Raw genomic sequence first — 11899 nt, 5'->3', positions numbered from 1 at the left:
GAGTCTGGGTAGCTGTGGCGGGCCTGGAGCGGGCCTCCCCACCTGAGCCCGTGGCCTCCTGGGTGTACTGTTCTTGCTTTGGGGGCTGTCCTGTGCACCCCTGGCCCCTACACACTATGCCAAACACCCTCCCCCGAGTTGTGACACCAGATGTCTCCAGGCGCCACCCAAGGTTGAGAACCAACGCTTTACAACTGGGTAAAGCCAGCCTGGTTTAGAAGTGAGCGGGGAATCCTCCACGGACGATGCTGTTTTGTGGCCATGTTCCCTGAACGGACAAAGGCTGTGATCAGGAAAACCACACACCCCGGGACAGAGGTGCCACAGGGAGTGCACTTGCCTGGACCTTCCCAGCATATATTCTCGCCTGAATTCTGGGGACCGTGAACTTGGTGAGGGGGACTACACCCCACTCTGTGGTCAGCTGTGGCCAAGGCCTGGGCAGGGCTCTGGTGGAGCGAGCTTGGCCTAAGGGCTTCAGCGCTTGGAGCAGAGAGAGGCCCAGGAGCCAGGGGCCTGGACAAGCTAAAAAGCAGGCCAAGGCCTGGCTGAGGGGTCCACCCAGCCCCCTGCTCTCGGGATGCTCCAGTCAGCAGCTCCGTGAAGGGGGAGGTTCCTCCCTCCATCGACATGGTGAAAGCAGAAAATCAGAGGGGATGCGAATAACTTCTGAAATTTATCAAATTAATAGCCACATGACAGCCTAGCCCTCAAAACAAAGCCCCCCAAAATCATTCTGCATCCCCTGAATTTTAACTGTCCCATTCAGTGAGTTTCCAAGAGGCCAAATGCTGAATACTAATACCATTTCCAGTACGAGCAATCCAATCTTAATTGAATCTGCCTCGCACTCAATTACTTTAACAATGATTTTCCAGCCGAAAGTCTTGTGGAAAATGTTTTCTCCCTTCTTATTTTAATCAGAATTCATAATATTGGAGTGAATGTGCTGATGGAAAGGCTCTGTTTGCTCTATGGACATGGACGCAGAAGGAGACTGGGGGCTCCACATCCCCTCCTCGGTTCCAGGAAAGAAAGGGGAGGGCGCCTTTAATAATGAGGCGGATCCAGCCTGCAGGTTAGAAGCCAGTGCCAAGCCAAAGCGGGAAGATGTTTGCGCCGTGTGGAACAGTTACAATGCAAAGAATATGTAAAGAGCAAATCTGAACGTGGACAGGAGGCTTGAACAGACGCTCAGGGGACAGCAGGTCCCACGGCGGACGCGTCGTGGGGGTGCAGGTGCACCCTCTGCCCAGCATCACAGAACTGTGAACTGCAGCAGCCACTGTGGTCCCAGCCCGGGGCCCCTTTACTGACCCCCTGGCTGCAGCCCGCACTGGCAGATAACTCACAGGAGCCTCTTCCCCAGAGAATCACCTGAGGCCCAGCAGACACCACCTCGCCCAGGCCGGCTGGGCTCAGTGACTACGGCGTGGAGGCTCGACTGCCAGGCCAGGCCCTGCCTCGCGATGGAAGTGACTGCGTGTGCTGCTCACACTCTGGAGCTGCCCGGGCGGGGTCAGCGAGGGGCGGACGCCTGCCGGGACCACCTCCTGCTCAGCCCCTCTGTCCCTTCCGCTTCCCTCGCTCCCCGTCTCTGCAGAATCAGAAGAACACCATCTCAGGCTCCGCTTTAGGGACACCTGCCCCAAGACACGTCAGAACTTCAACACACCTGAGACAGGAAGGGGGCAGGGCACAGCCACTCAAGGAATGCCACAGCAATCACCATCGAAATGGTGAAAGATGCAGACCCCAGGAGGCCTTGAGGCTCAGGACAATGAGACATTTAACTTCTAGCAGATCTTGAGCTTCCTTATACGCCCATTGTGATATATTAACATGGTGAATAAGACGCCCACAGGCACCAGGGCAGCCCCAAGGCTGGCCACAGAAGGTCAAAGGGTGGGAAATGGCCAGCTTCCTGGGAATCCCAGCCCCTTCCCCTTAGACTGGTCCTTCTGCTTACTAGCGTATGAAGCCACCAAGCCCATAAAGACCAGCAACACGGCGCTTGGCTGCTTCCCCCACCTTCTCTCCCTCTTCAGAGATGGCCCACACTCTGTGTATGGAGTGTGTACCGACTTTTAATCTGAGCACCCAACCCCATACCTCACGGCCTTTCTCTTGCCTTTCAAAGTATCTCTCTGAATAAATCTACCTTCACTCAACTGTGGCTCGCTCTTGAATTCTTTCCTGCATGAAGCCAAGGACCCACACTTGGCGGGGCACGCCCCAGGGGCTCAGCTGAGACCTGGGACACGGCCCTCCTCGTGCCCCACATACGTTTTCCTGCATCACACCCATTAGGGTGGCTACTGTCAAACAAACAAAGAACTGAGCAAGGATGTGGAGAAATGGGAGCCCTTGTGCGCTGCTGGTGGGAAAATGAATGGTTCAGCCGCTGTGGAAAACAGCATGGCGGCTCCGCGAAAAACATCCGTAGGTTGATCACAGGATCCAGCAACCCCTCTTCTGGGCATGCACCCAGAGGAGGTGAGAAAGCAGGGTCTGGAGCGGGTATTTGCTCCCCGGGGTCATGGCAGCAGTGTTCACAGTAGCCAAGAGGTGGGAGCCACCCAAGTGTCCAGTGGCAGAAAAAGTGGGTGAGCCACATGTGGTCCATCCACACACGGGGACACCAGTCAGCCTTAAGGGGAAGGATATCCCGACGCAGGCTACAACACGGGCGAACCTTGAGGACACTGCTCAGAGAAATAAGCCAGCCATGAGAGCACAGCTGATGCCACTCACGTGAGGTACTAGAGGAGTCAGCCTCCCAGAGACCCAGAGCAGAAGGGGCTGGGGGCGGGCCGTGTTTAATGGGGACCGAGTGTCAGCTTGGGGAGGTGGACAGAGTCCCGCAGGGGGACGGCGGTGACGGCCGCACAGCAGTGTGAATGTGCTTCACTCTGCTGAACTGCACTTAGAAACGCTAAAAGTGGCAAACGTTACGTTATGCGCACACTGTGAACTAAACGTTTCCACGCCTCTAAATTCATGTTTGCACCCAACCCTCAGGGTGACGGTGTCAGGAGGTGGGGTCTCTGGGAGGTGGCTAGTCCTGAGTCCACGAAGGAAACTAGTGCCCTTGAAACCCAGACCCCAGGGGGCCCCCTCCCCCTCCCCTCCCCCACGGGAGGCCCCAGACCGAGAACCAGGGAGTGGGGCTCCCGGACATGGGAGTCTGTCTGGCTGGATCTTGGACTTCCAGCCTCAAGAACTGTGAGAAGCGCCTGTGGTGGTGGCGTAGCAGCCCGAGCAGGCTGAGAGAGCATCTCACCACGATTTAAACCGCTCGTAATTGAGAAAACCCTCAACCCCGGCCGACTTACTGAGGAACTGGCGTTGACAAGGCCAACACAGGCCACGGGCACAGAGGGCCCCAGACACCTCGGGTGTGCGGCGTCACCCTGCCCGGGGGAGACGGACATGGGCTCAAGGCTCCTGCCTGTCAGCAGGCGGCCCTCACCCCCCCCCCACCTGCAGGGCCCGCCCCGTGAAAGGCTGTGGGACAAGCTGGAAGACTTCCAAGGCTAGCGGTCTTCACTGCCCTGCGGCGGGAGGTGTGAAGATGTTCAATTTCCCTTTTAATCAGGGCTGCATCCGCCGGGGAAGACCTGCCAGGTTGTTCCGAGGAGCGCTTGACAAGTCCAGACCCTGGGGAGACTTAATTAAACCTGTGAAAACACGGCGGGACCACACCAGCGACAGAGAACCGGCCAGCAGCCGCCGCCCCGCGGAGCAGCTGCTCAGGTCACAGCAGCGATTCAGCACATGTCTCGAGGCTCTGCGCGCCGCCCCCGCAGGGCCTGTCCTTGGGGCCCAGTCTGCTTTCCGTCTCCTCCACCCCTCCCCTCCCTCAGCCCCTGTCCCAGTCGATCTGAGGGCCCTCCCCACTTCTCCCAGCCTGGGGGCCGCCCCTCTGCTTCTGGGCACAGCACCTTGGTGTGGAAGCTGTCCTCTGAGGTCTCCTCTGCAGCCCCAGGGTGCAGTGCTGGGCTCTCCTTTGCAGGCAGTTTAGACTTAGGATGGGCCAGAATGCAGAGGGATGTGATGCGCTGGCTTGCCCACTGGGTGGGGGGCAGCCTAGGCAGAGCTGATTAACAGAAGAGAGTGCACAGATGCCACTCTCACCCGCCCATCAGACCCCAAATGCAGCCACAGCACCGGGACTCCTTGTTCACCAACCAGACCTCCAAGCTGCCCTCGGAGGCGTTGTAGCCCTGAGGAGTGAGAAAGAGAGAAAAAAATCGCATTTTCAGCATTTTATGAGCGCCTCCCCCGAGCCCCCGGGGACGGAGGCTGAAGGAGCGGCTGTCTCGGGGGTAAGTGCTCAGGGCTCCCGGGACTTGGTGGAGGGCACAGGGGCCGGGCTTGCCTGCCTTCTGAGAGGGGAGCACTGACGTCCAGGCTGAGCGCTCAGCCTCGAGGAGGAGAAATGCATCCGTACCCCCACCCCGAGCCCCCTGAGCAGCTGCCTCCCTGAGCTCCTCCTTGGGGCCCCGGGCCAACCACCTGGGGTGCCCACAGCCCAGAGGCCCCACGTGTGTGCTGGAATTCTAGACCCAACTTCTTGTCTGCTGCACACATGTGAGTCCACTTGAAATAACACCCCATGAAAAGCACCGTTTCTGGCGAGGCCTCAGGCTGGGAAGAACAGTCCCCGTTTGATGGAGCAGAGTGCCTGCTCCAGGGGGGCCACTCAGGTGAGCCTGGGACCGGGGCCACGGGCTGCAGCCCCGCCCAGCACCAGCCCTGCCCCCGGGGACACCTGCCCCCCACCGCCCAGCCCTTCCCCGCTCACCCTCCTCTGTGGGCATGAAGGCCCTAAGTAAGAGCCACTCCCACCGAGGAAAACACTTCAGACTGAGCCTCCTAAGCATGCTGGCATCAGGCAGCTTCAGAGAGCCTTCACGAGAAAGGTAAGGAGGCCAGGACGGGGTGTGCCTACCCCACATGACAGGCAAGGGGGCCGAGGCTCAGGGAGGTGGGATGGCTTCCCACGGTCACAAGGATGAGAGCAGAAGAGAGGGCAGTGAGCACCAGCATCCTGGGGCCACAGCGTGCCTCCCTCCACAGGGTCCCATCCCCGCCACGCTCCCGAGTGCCCACGCCCCCCCCCCCGGCAGGGATTCCATCAGGGTCAGCTCACAAGAGGCACCAACAGCTAAGAGCCTGGAGCAGGGCGGTGCGGGGAGGGGAACGAAGGAGCCATCGGTGGGTCCGCTGGGTGGTTCCAGGGGGCCCTGGGGAGGTGGAGGAAGGGTATGTCTGTCTCTTAATTGTGGTGATGATTTTGCAAGTTATGAGTTTATTATATGTCAGAAATTGCCCTTAAGACCCTATGTGACCTGTCTTCCATTTACCGTTTGACCTTAACTCCTTCAACTCTGCCCCTTGCTCACCCCGACCACAGAGGACTCTTTGCTGTATTTTGGCCTCAGGGCCTTTGCACGTGCTCTTTCCTATGTCTGGGGTCCTTTTCTCCCAGAGCCTGCTGTCTCACTCTCTCATCACCACAGCCTCCTTAGGTCTTGGCTCAAATGTGGCCACTCACAGGCTTTCTCTGCCCGTCCTATTTAAAATCAACACCCTCTGGGGGGAGGGTATAGCTCAGTGGTAGACTGCATGCTTAGCATGCACAAGGTCCTGGGTTAATCCCCAGTGTTTCCATTTAAAAAAAAAATTAATTAATAAGTAAAATAAAATCTAATTATTCCCCCTCACACACAAAAAACCCCGAATAAATAAATAAGTGAAAAATAAAATCAACACCCTCCACCTCCCCCAACACACACACACACACTCTCACCCATGGCGCCCACTAATATCCTATGAGTTATATTCATTCATTTGCAGTCAACCTGTATCCTCTGTTTCTCAGAATTCTGAACAACAACAAGAGGAAATAAAATCTAAAGGAAAAATTTCCCACCATCAGGTAGAAATCCACTTTCCTAAGTTTTATTTCAGCTCCAAGTTTAGTTAATGCCAAAATGGAAATTTAAAATGCAATCTCTGCATGTAGAAAGATGTCCAAGATACAGGAAGTAAATTAAGTAGTTTGCAGAATATATGCAGAGAGGACTTTAGTTTTATAAAATATTAACTGCTTTATATAGAAACATAAAGTTTTTTCTGTAGAGCACAGGGAGCTGTGGTTGGTATCTTGTAATAACCTTTAACGAAAAAGAACATGAAAACGAATATATGCATGTGCATGCACGACTGGGAAATTGTGCTTTACCCCAGAGGTTGTCACGTTGTAACTGACTGTATTTCAATTAATAAAATGAAAAAATATATGTATATAAAACGAATTACACTTACACAAAAGAACATGTGGACAGTTGTTCATTGTGGTTAACTAGGTAAGGGTGGAATGGTGGAGGAATTGCACTGCTCTATGTTATATTCACTTCTGTACAGTTTGACCATGTTTTTGGTCAAGCATATATAGTATTTATCACCAAGAATGAACAAGAGGAAGGGCATGTTTTCAGCCATTCTGGACCTTCTAAATATTCCAAGTAGGCAACTTGTAAGAATAAACAAAGAACTAGAAGATTCTTGTTTTTGTTCCTAAGACCTCTCTCTCTCTTTTTTTTTTTTTTCATTTTAGGGACGCTTGAAAAATAAGCACTGACATCACCTCAGCTTACCCTACCTCTCCAAATGCTGGCGTGCGCTTGGCTGGCCAGTGGATGAAGGTGTGCGCCAAAGATACACTTGGGACCAGGAGGAAAGCCCACTCCCTTCCCACCGCTGCCAGGAGAACAGCGTCGCCCAGGGGCATCTCTCTGCCGCAGGCGTGTGTGGCTGACGGACGCTGTCCTTGTGAGCGAAGCCTGTTGGGGTCAGGCACAGAGGGCACAAGGCAGTAGACCCCAGGGTGACGGGAGCTCCTTGATGTGCTGTGAACCTAAACACAGCCATGTGGGATGGAAGCCTCATCGGGTAAATGATAGAACCCACCCAAGGGGGGCCAGAACACGCAGGTGCCACCGGGCTCCCGCTAGCTCCCTTCCCTGAGGTCTGGGTGTGCCGGGGAAGTCACCTGAAGCCAGGGGTCCTGTCCAGCATGACTACTGCGAGAGGGTGGCCAGGCCAGGCCAGCGGTGAGAGCTTCTCAGGCCGCTTTGGGCCAGCTGGACTCCATGGGCAGGGGTGGGGGGCTCACCCTTTGGAGGTTCCAGAACCTGGGGAAGCCGGGTTACTGGCCCCCTCCCATTGTCTACACATCTTCACAGGAAAGTTCTAGACATGACTCGCTCCCACTGTTTATGGGATGAAGCCAGGCTTCCTCAACCTGGCACCGTCATGTTTTCAGCCTCACTCACTGCTGTCCCCAGGCCTCCTGCCCTCAAGCTCCTGGCCGCCCCAACGCCCTCCTCGCTGGTGTGGAATCTACCTGCCCCTCCTGGCCAGAAACATCCCTTTACTCAACCCGTCTCCCTTCCTGGGTGTCACACAGCCTAATGTGACTCCCAGGGAGTCACACTTTTGCAGAATCCCCTCCCCTTGAGTGTGGCTGGAACTGTTCCTTGCTTCTGTGAATGAGAAGTATTGCCAGCCATGCCAGTAACAAAGGATCTGCGGCCATCAAGCCATCAGCCGCTGCTCCCAACCCTGACAGAGAGCCGAGCGAAGTTGGAGGCAGACAAGCAGGCGGCCCGGCCTCAGCTGCCACCCCTGGTGGAGCCCCCTGAGGGAACTCGGGGTGTGGGGGACAGGACACTGGCCCTGCAGAGCCAATGTGCACATCAAAGGAATGACTTCAGTGAGCCCAGGCCTTTGCACCTTCCCAGACACAGGGAAGTGCTCAGTTCCCTGACTTGAGGTGCCTGGTTTCCTTTAATTAACAGTCATCTTCTGGTGTTCCAACTACCTGGTCTCTGTTGGAAAGACCCCAGTCCATCCTGGCTCCCCCCCGCACCTTCGGAGCCGTCCCTCAGAGCGATCTGAGAGGCTGTTATCCCAGGCTCCAGTCCTCAGACAGCCCACCAAGCCAGACACAATTCTCAACTTTCCTTCAGTCAACACTTCCAGCCATCAGCGTGGCAGCTGGGATTGGCTGGCCACACGTGTGCTTTGCACAGGACAGACACCTGCCCCAGTCACCCTCTGCTGAATAAAAAAGGACTTACCGCTTCACGCACAATTAAGAACACCGTTTTCTCTTCAGAACCCAAACGAAGCTCCATTATTTGATTTATCGAGGTGAGATTAAGGGAACTGCCACCAGAAACCAACCCAGCAACCAACACGAAGTTTAATCACAGCTGAATCATTAATCTATTAACCAAAAGTAGGTGAATGAGCATGTGTGGAAAACCGATTCACTTCCTTCGTAACCAACTTACTTACATAAACGAGCTGCTGCGTCAGCCCTGAAGATCAAATCCTCGGTTGACTCAATAATGTTGACTTAATAAAGCAGAAAACAAACCTCAATTTAATAAACAACCGTGTAATCGCATTTTTAACCACTTGCCACTTGAGACTGAAGAACACTGAGCATTCTGCCTCTTCAGAAAGTCTCTGTGATTGCTCAGCATCTCTTCTCCGAGCAGAAGGCACGTGGCCCCGGCAGACAGGTCGTCGACAGAGCTTGGCCGCGCCCGGACAGCCCGTCCCCCCTGCGGCCTGCTTGGAGCCCACCGCTCCTCTGAGAGGGCAGAGCTCGCCTGGGAGGCGGTGGGATTTCCAACCCTGGGCACGAGGGGAGGGCGAGGAGGGCAGGAACGGGGGAGGCAGCTGGCTGGACCTCCTCGCTCCCCACAGCAGGTCCTCACCAGACCAGCAAGGTTAAATTCCACGTCCCAAGTGCCCAGGGTCTTGGGACAGCACATGGTTAACCCCCCAACCAGCACGCTTTTGAAAGGCGCCCCGGAGGGCCAGCCAGTGGGGGCACAGCCATCCTGGGAGCCCGCCTCCTGCCTCGCGGTCCAGGCTCCTCTGTTCACTTTGTGTCTCTAAGGGTTTGCTGGCCACCATCCCACGGCAGGCGGGCACTGGCCGTCCCCTCAGGACAACGGTACAGCCAGAGGACATCCCCATGGGAGCCACCTGGCCAGGGCTATTACATTGGCACGTTGCTGCCACCCAAACTCCCAGTGTTCAGTTTGCTGCTGTCCCCAGATGTCCCCGCAGCCCAAGGACCCCGTCACGTCATGGGCTGCGTCCAGCTGTCACGTCTCGAGTCTCCTTCCACCCGAGCTTCTCCGTCTTGTCTGGACTTGGTGACCTTGCTGCTTTCTGGGCACAGGCAGGCTCACCAAAGCTGCCCCCCGCGTGGGCTCGTCTGCGTTTCCTCCCGGCGGCGGGCCCGGCGCCGCGCTGGGGCCGGTCCCCTACGGGCCTGCCCGTCCTCAGCTGCGTGCCGTCGGCGGGCGCCTGGCTCTGGCTCTCCCGTCACCGACACCGTGCACTTCGGTTGCCGACCGAGCTGGCGTCCGGGGGGCTTCCGAACGGTCAAGTGTCTGCGTTACTGCGCTTTTCCTCACGCAGCGAAAGCACGCGCTGCAGGAGAGGCTGTGAAGCTGCGGCCGGGGCCCTGTCCTCGCAGGCTCGCCGCGTGCTCCCGAACGCATGTCGCGCCGGGCCCGTGGTTTCCTGTCTCCTGAGGAGCTCTCATCCGCTGCTCATTTTGATGCGAGGCGGTTTCAGGTTCGGCCAGAAGAGGGGCGGGAGGTTCTCAGAGGAGGAAGCTTGGGTGACTCTTGAGGGGGCAGCGGTCTTCCAGGCGGACAGCTTGTGTGGCCGTAGCGCCAGGGACAGAGGGAGCAGGGTGGCTCCTCGGAACGCCGTGGCCCTGGGCGGCTGGAATTTAGGGGGTGGGAGGGGGTGGGGGGAGGCAAGGGGGAAGAGTCTCCAGGGCTGGGGTGTCTGGACCAGAGTTCCTGAGGGCCAGGGAGGCCGAGGAGGGTCCCGGGGACCGTCACCGTGGGAGCCCTGTCCCCGTCCCCTCAGAGCGGGTGGAAGCAGCTGCCTGATTGCTGGACGCACTCCACTCCTGCTGAGATGGCCAGGCACCAAGCCGCATCTGGCATCTCCGAGAAAGTGGCCCGTCTCAGTCACCTTGAGAGGCCCCCGCCCCCAGGGCCATGCAGCTCTCCTAAACACAGGCCCCCTGAGGAACTGGGGTGCTCCGTCTCCTGGGGCCCCAGCCTGAGCTCGCAGCTCACAGTTCTGAGGCCAGAAGTACGAAATCGAGGTGCTGGCAAGAGCATGCTTCTTCCGAAGGCTGGGCAGTGGGGTGTCCTGCCTGCCTGTTCCAGCTCCTGGTGACCCAGGTGGCCCGTGGCTGTGGCCCCACCCCTCCCATCTCTGCCTCCGGCTCCACACGGCCCCTCCCTGTGTGTCGAGTCCAAACACCCCTCTTCTTGTAAGGACACCAGTCGTGTTCCCTCTGGGCCCCTCCCCCTCCAGCGTGACCTCCCCTTGGCTTCACTGATCACATCTGTGACAACCTTCTTCCCAAGTGAAGTCACACACTGGGGTCCTGGGGGCAAGGATCGCAACATGTCTTTCTGGGGGACACAATTCAACCCCTAACAGGGAGGCCCTGCCCTCCTGCCAGGGGCCTCGGGGACACGGCCACTCTAGAGGGTCAGGCAGCGCCCCACCCCCTCTGCACCCATCTTCCACCAGGGTCTGCTCCGGCCCTCGCCCTCCGAGGCCGGCCTCCTGCCCTACGAATCCGGTCTCCCAGCAGCAGGCCCCTCTCTGCTGCCCCGCCCCACGGCTGTGTCAGGCGCCTTAAGCTCCAGGAGCCATCTCTGTGAACTCTCTCCTGTCTCCGGCGCCCACCCTCTCTGCTCTGCAGCTCCTCTGGGACCCGGCCTTGGCCCTCAGCAGCCCCTCTGGCTCCGAGCCCCCATCCTGGATTCCATGGTGGACCGTCTGTGACTCACATTGGGACAGATGCCCAGAATCACTAGATGGGTGGGGAAGACGGTGCTGATGGCAGCTGGGCAGAGATCCTCCAGACACGATGCCCCATCCCAGACCCCCACCCCACCCCGGCCCGGTCACTCCAGGAAGAAGCCCAGGCTCAGGCTTCATCCAGAAACGAGGCCATCAGTCACCATGCCACCTGACCACTTTAGGTAAATTCACAAAAATCAATTCCCTGAAAGGCAATTTGCTGATGGCCAAGTAAGCGATTGATGGCTGAGAGCCACCAAACTCTCCCGCAGATGGGGACAGGGTGGGGGTGGATGGGGGACAGGAGGCAGAGAGAGCACACACACACACACACACACACACACACACACACAGCGGAAAGGCTCTGCGCTGGCCTGTGTGTGCTCCGAGGACGGGCTTGCACGCAGCAGGGGCGCTGGGGAGGCTCAGGCCCTCAGTAACGCTGACGTCACTCCCAGGAGGAGGCTCCTGGGAACCTTGAGGCCCCCAACCCATCCGGGAAGGTGCTGTCCTCCCCTACGTGCACCTCTCTCCCATCTCTCCACAGGGGGTCACACCCTGCCCGTGCCTCCCCACCCCCCCACCCCAGCCCAAGTCAGCCCTTCCCTGGGTCAACCCCAGTGGCCCTCCCACCCTGAAACAACACACAGCACTTCCCTCCTGAGCCCATCAACACCAAACCCTTCATCTCCTGGTGGTCCGAGCACCATGTCCACCCCCAGCTCCCCTCCCCTCCACTTTGACCCCCTCCCCAGGCCCCCCTGGAAGCCCCCCACCCAGGGAAGCCCGTCTCCCTCCTGATTGCTCTGGTTGGCGCACCTCTGCTTTCCTCCTGGAAACCTCATCCAGAGATGTGCCCCCACCGCCTCGAGAGGCCCCCCCAGGGTGGCCAGCCGGCTGCTCTTCCTCCCATCGCCCACTCCACCCCCAGCTGACCCCCGCTGCCGTGTCCTCAGGGGCTCCTCCT

At 58.0% G+C, this 11899-nt stretch overlaps 1 long non-coding RNA gene across 3 annotated transcripts; it reads right to left on the bottom strand.

Annotated features, from left to right (window-relative positions):
* Positions 1-715: 715 nt before the first annotated feature.
* LOC140696519 (uncharacterized) lies at positions 716-7175 on the bottom strand. Of its 3 annotated transcripts, none has more exons than XR_012072978.1 (5): positions 7061-7175; positions 5156-5249; positions 4808-4999; positions 3945-4226; positions 716-1675 (listed from the first exon to the last, which is right to left on the bottom strand). It is a non-coding gene; the product is annotated as an uncharacterized lncRNA (long non-coding RNA). The 3 variants fall into 3 exon arrangements; XR_012072980.1 differs by having other exon boundaries at positions 716-1597; XR_012072979.1 differs by lacking the exon at positions 716-1675 and adding an exon at positions 3570-3680.
* Positions 7176-11899: the final 4724 nt, after the last annotated feature.

This window comes from Vicugna pacos, chromosome 5 (assembly GCF_048564905.1).
Source record: "Vicugna pacos chromosome 5, VicPac4, whole genome shotgun sequence".
Classification (NCBI taxonomy): Eukaryota; Metazoa; Chordata; class Mammalia; order Artiodactyla; family Camelidae; genus Vicugna; species Vicugna pacos.
The sequence above is the reverse complement of the archived record's forward strand: the minus strand, read 5'-3'. Positions and strand labels throughout refer to the sequence as shown.